A 6,639-nucleotide genomic window follows, 5' to 3' on the forward strand; every position below is an offset into this window, starting at 1 on the left:
GATTAAATCTAAAATTAGCACAATCAATAACGAATACAATCCTGTACAGCAAGCTAATTAGAAATACTCAGTGTAATACATTTTATATAATGATTTAAGTTTGTTGAACTTGAAGCATCATTTAGATATCTATGTTAGCATTATTTTTAACAGTGGCTCCGAAATAAAATAAACATATCATTCTGTTTAAGAGAATGAACAAATACGAAAGTTAAATAATTTCAATAAAGAAAAGGGAATAATGTTTAAACTTAAAGTATTAACATAATGTCACAATACATTTAAATTTTAATATACAAAAACAAAAGTTAAAACAACTGTTATGTTCCTTATAATTATATAACAGTAATTACGTAAAAACTTCTATCAAAAGGGGTGCTAAAAATTTTACAATAATGATAACAATGAATAATAAACAGTCTTTATTATGAGCAAGAAAAAAGCTACTATTACCACTTTGCTCAATTCGGTACCTCAGGATTATACACAGGCCTTACATTGACCCTTACAAATAACATAAGACCTCATATTGGTAACAGATGTCGCTCTAAGGAAATTTTCTAGTGGATTTATTTGTTTCTGTAAAAATAACAGTATTTTACAGACTAATTGGGAAATACATTAAACGTATTAAATATATTTTTCCCATTTTTACTTTCGTTACTATCCCTCTACAAACTTCGTCTTTTCTAAACAACATATACACGAGTTTTAACATAATATAATATTTTGAAACAACATAGGACCTATTGGACCATCTCGGCTGTTCCGTCTTCAAAACTAAATTGAAATGATTAATATATATATATTCCGTGTGTATTACAGATAAAATTATCCAAACGCCATAGAGTTGAAACCGTTTTTGTCATCAAATTATTTCATTCCAAAAACTTTGATGGCTTATATTCTTTAACATTTTGAATAATTTGATATAAATAATTTATAAGATGTTCATAATAAAGTAGGTTGGTTTAAAAATAAAAGGCGAGTTTAATACAACAGGGATTTTTAATTATATTATATTTCATATTAAATACATTATTTATATTAAATTGATTTTACGATTGCCTTTGGAATACCATAAACTTTAAATAACGTGATTTACAACTTTTTTTATGACAGGAAAGTTTAAAATCACGGGAAATGAAATGTGACGGTAGTAGTTTTTGTACCAACGTTCATTGAAGTGAATTATTTTTAAAACAAGTATCACTTATCTGATATTAGACGTAGGCGTCGGATTCGGAGGGGCACGCCCCACAATAATTAAATTGGGGTCGAATATCACCGAGTCCCTTCAATATTCTGCTGGGAACAATTTTTATTTAATCTTTTACTATGAAATCGGCTGACTTTGTGAACTGAAATGAGAGGAGGCTACAGTTCTTTGACAAATTCTAAACATTATGCTGTTAGTAGCTTTTCGTATATCTATATAATGTTGCTGTATACTACAAAAATCGCAAGCCATACAAATTATTGGAATGTTTCAGATAATAACCAGTATACAAAACAAAATCGTACATTTTCTCGGCCATCAAAGGATATTCGAGTGCCAATCATTTTAACCTGATGCTATATGTTACTGCAATATCCCCTCAAATAAAGTAAATATTACCTATTTATAGAGAACAAAGAATTAAAGCAATTCGAACGAGGATATCTTAATGACATTCTGGACCACGCGCTTCCGCCATTACTGCAGGAAAACTAAATAATCAATTTTTTTAATGTGTGTATCACTAAAGCTGGTAAAAACATGTGCTATGTTTGAGTATCGCACTGGGACTTCTGATGATAAATTAAAAACATTTTATTACCAGATTTAACCTAGCGGACACATCTGAAAATACGAAACATTGGGGAGGCGCAGGTATAAATGAATAAAAGTTGTCTGAAAATCAATAAAAACACTTTAAAATCTCACTCAACTACTTAACAAGTATTGTATTGTATATACAAAAACACACAAAGTGCAAATTAAATTACAGTTTTACACAATAGACTATCTTCATTCTGTCCACTACAGGAAACAAAATCCTGTACTTTAGTGTTTTAAGTCCGTAAATTTATCGCTGACCCACGGGGGGATTGAGGTATGCGTTTGTTTGTTTTTAATTTCACGCAAAGCTACATGAGGGCTATCTGCGCTAGCCGTACCTAATTTAGCAGTGTAAGACTAGAGGGAAGGCAGCTAGTCATCACCACCCACCACCAACTCTTGAGCTACTCTTTTACCAACGAATAGTGGGATTCACCGTCACATTATAACGCCCCCACGGCTGAAATGGCGAGCATGTTTGGTGGGACGGGGATTCGAACCCGCGACCCACATATTGCGAGTCGAGCGCCCTAACCACCTGGACATGCCAGGCCCTGAGGTATGTCAGCCATGTAATTAAATATGAAATGTTATCGAGATTTTCTTTTTACAAGTTTACCATTTTCTTCTGATTTTACTGTCATTTTGATCTTTTAATTATTTTGGACAAAACAAACATATTACACGGATTGATGTAAAATATACAAGTGTTACCAATTTATCACTTTGTATACATCTACCACATTCATGTAGCCCTCTCCTGTTTAACTAAAATTCAAGTTTGACTTCATTTACAGTTGTCCACCTTGATAGAATATACATAGAAATAGCCACTTTCCGGCATCCAGAATTCCCCAACTATCCGAGCCAGCTAACAACAAATGTTCCATTTAATCCCATGATCACGTGCCTTGAAAATGGCTGTCGTATTAGTTGGAATCTTTTATGATTATTATTGTTCTGATCTTCTTAACATGTTCCAAGTGTAGAAAAAACTAGCTTCTTTCAAGTTATGGAAACTTGTACACCAACAGATTCAGGAACACGACAACTTACCAGAATTCTGCTGAAATCTACCCGCTTCTAAATAATATTCTGCAGCTCCAACAACTCGTGCATAGCGCAGCTAGGACATTCTTCTCGGATTATATGTTCTGAAACGTGTTATTAACGTTACAAAGCTCGTAGTAAAATGTGGGCTCAACTATAGAGGTCACGATTGAGAAATGACTTACACACTGTATGAAGTCAACGAATTCTCTGGAAATCCTTTTTTCATTTTCAAATTTTGATTCGATTCTTTGTACTCATCTGGACAGATTCTTGGGAGACAACACCCACTTCCTGAACTACTAGTAACTATATTGTCGATACAATCCGTGTAATGATTGAAGACAAAACTGCCATTCTTCTTGTTTTCTATATGGCTTATAATGTTCTGTAGTACGTTATTTGTCACGATATAAAAGGTAATGCTTGAGAATATTTCCGAATGTCGTGGATTAAATGTTGAGAATTGTGTGTCTGTTAGTTTGGGTGGTGCATCAAACAGAACTAGTCAGTGTAACGGATTACGAGTAACCAGCCAGTTACAGATATCATCCTAAACATAGCAATGACTGGTACTCGTGATTGTAATGTTTCATCATTGTTGTCCTGAACAGCTGTGGAACATTTTTAATGAGTGATATCTGTGGATGGATGCTTGAAAAAAAAGGTACTTGTGATTGTAATGTTTCATCATTGTTGTCCTGAACAGCTGTGGAACATTTTTAATGAGTGATATCTGTGGATGGATGCTTGAAAAAAAAGGTACTTGTGATTGTAATGTTTCATCATTGTTGTCCTGAACAGCTGTGGAACATTTTTAATGAGTGATATCTGTGGATGGATGCTTGAAAAAAAAAGGGAACTGGGATTGTAACCATTTAACAAAACTATCAACCATTGAAGAAACTAGATGGAAAGATAGGACTCCAAGAAAAAAACTTGTGGTATACAGATATATCATGCATATAATAAAGTGTTTATTCTGTCGAAATGCAGGTTTCATGTAACACGTGGTTAAGAAAGCCGTTAAGCTGTCTATGCTTCCTTGTTATTCTAAAGTGGATAACACCTGGTTTACCTTCGTTTAGTTGAAGGATATTGTTGCAATACTGCACGTTGTGCAAGGATTTCTATAGCAGAGTTCTTAAATGGTCATTCAGGTGATATCCAGATATTATTGTCTCACCCATGTTATGATGAGGATGACCCATCATGTGGGTAGTGCAAGTAGATTTACATAAAAGTGATTTATCTTCTGAACCAAGGAATGCTGGATCTATACAGTTTGGAATAGGATCTTTAAGAGTAAACAGCTTGAAAGTGTTCAATAAAAATGACAGTCTGTCATACCCTAAAGCAAACACAAACATTTTGTTTATTTTTAATGCTTCAATAACGATTGTACATTTTGTACCTCACCTTGTGCCCAATCTGATAATTGCATTTAATATTATGATTCGTTTATTCAAAGATTTGGCATTACTTTGTATTTAGTATCTAGACCAAATCTTCTGCTATTAAGTAGACCTATCCAGTTGTTCGTAGGTTAACTCAGTTTACCTTAATACATCTCGTACTCTGCATGCAGACCTGATAACCAATTTATATGCCATTTTGCAGTCAGACTGATATCAATAAAATACAATGTATGAAACATCTATTATCAGGAATTCCTTGGTGTGAATCATTCACTCTCAAGAAATTATTGCAGTGTGAAACTATACTTACTGCAAAGACCCATCTCGTGGATATTCGGATAAATAACTCCTCCTTCACAGTATCTGCAGCATTACTTGCACGTGCACAGAATGGGGAAAATTACCACCCAAAAGTAACAATTGCTTAGAAACGACTTTAAAATCGTCGCTGAAGAAACAAAAAACTTAATTTTATTCACGAATAAAAAGTTTGAATAATCAGAAACATTGCATTTGCAAATTGTAACAAACTTCCCTGATGTTAGAAGTAAGACAAGAATGGCAGGTGTAAATGAAGCTTATTATAACTACATCGATTGGTTATGTCGTTATGGAGCAGGCAATAAGATAAACAGATGATACAAAAAGTGTGGAAAACTATATTTGGACGTAGCATGACTAGATCCAGAAAAATTTCTAGGGTTTTTTTTTTTGCCAGGCACTCTTCCATCTGATGTACTGAAATTCATATCTTAACTATTTTATCTCTGTATAGTTCTTTTAGCTTAACGAACGATGGTTACCCCAAGAATTGTTTTCTGTAAATAAATTCGTTTCTTCTTTCTTTATTTATACTATAGTGCCGAGCAGATATTCTAGATAATGAAATTAGTACAGCTATTTCTTAAGGAAATAAGTAAACTATAAACGATCAGGGCATTCCTAAGCTAATTTATTTACTAAGAGTTATTGTTCTAGGAGTCTTACAGAACAAACAGTTCTGAAATTATGAATTAATGTTTTATTTCACCGACCATTAGGCTTAGATGCCGTTTAATGTTGCTTATGAATTGTAATTTCTTTGGAATATAGGTATAGCATTCAGTTATCTTTATGTCACTGAGATCTTCAGTGATCATCTCGTGTGAGATGCACGTGAAGACTGGAACTCAAAAGTGGTGTAAAACAATAAAGAAACCCATGAAAATGTGTCGATCTTTCTGGCAGTACCAGTACACTTTATCACCTCTTCGCCATTGAACAAAAATATTTCAGCAGCTTCTTCAAATGGAACAACCCCATGCTGGTGAAACAATGATACTGATAAAGCATGGATAGCCCATGCTAAGTTCATGTAGATGTGTCAAGGATTGTCTAGAATAGAGCCAGTTTTCTATTGCGATTTTTCAAGATACCAACTGAGGACTTGGGGCACGGGCCCCCTACGCCAGTGCCTAGCGACGCCACTGAATAAAACTAAAGTTAAAAACGTGTTACTGAAAAAAAAATACAGTTTATAGAAGTTTCTTGTGATTACACGTTACCTTATCACAAGATCGTGCGGCCATTGATCAGTAATACTGAGTAAATACTAATATACGAAATGGCTACCGTGAGATAAGATGTAGTATAGGAAAGAGCTGAACATTCATGCTGTGTTACAGAATAACGGTTCATAACCCGAGACATTACTACTGATCAGTATAATACAATGCTGATAATTATACATGACTTGAATCTATCAGAAAAATAAAATAAAAGGTTGTGAACAAAGTAGTTGCGATAGAATTTACTATTTACCAACGAGTGTACGATTTAACAAATACTTTATTTATGGGCTTGGTGCTATTATTTTTAATATATACAAAAATTAAGTTCATCAATATCTAAGTAAAGCTGAAGAAGAATCCAAACATCCGCATTTTATGTTTATAAATATGGTCAATAGATGGCGCTAAATACTTTCTGGTTGTAGTTAAGAGATTCTATTTTATATCCAATAAAGTTACTAAAACTATTTTTTTTTTACTTTTAAATTGAAGTAAAACATCATTCACTGTGTATAAAGAACTATGAACAGTTTTTTTAAAAATTACAAAGTTCTAAACTTAAGATATAATCACTGTAACATTCTACCCTCCCCCCCCCAAAAAAAAAAATATCCATAGAAAATTCAACAATACTTTATGTAATTAACGAGAAAAAAAAAAGTCTAAAATAAAATGAAAAATTTGTAATTTGGGTTTTACTTTTCGTTCATTCTTTTATCACGTCTTATGAATTACTTCTGTTTGAATTTTACGTTGTTTACACAACTGGTATATTATTTTGAATCAGATTTCAGGCGAG

At 33.2% G+C, this 6,639-nt stretch overlaps 1 long non-coding RNA gene across 1 annotated transcript in view; it reads right to left on the reverse strand.

Annotated features, from left to right (window-relative positions):
* The window catches only part of LOC111083808, a 2,406-nt gene extending 1,735 nt beyond the window's left edge, over positions 1–671 (reverse strand). Inside the window, exon 1 of the long non-coding RNA XR_002609257.1 lies at positions 454–671. This is a non-coding gene — a long non-coding RNA (uncharacterized LOC111083808). The remainder of the gene's footprint in view (positions 1–453) is intronic.
* Between the last annotated feature and the right edge of the window lie 5,968 nt (positions 672–6,639).

This window comes from Limulus polyphemus, unplaced genomic scaffold (assembly GCF_000517525.1).
Source record: "Limulus polyphemus unplaced genomic scaffold, Limulus_polyphemus-2.1.2 Scaffold11305, whole genome shotgun sequence".
NCBI classification, from domain to species: domain Eukaryota; kingdom Metazoa; phylum Arthropoda; class Merostomata; order Xiphosura; family Limulidae; genus Limulus; species Limulus polyphemus.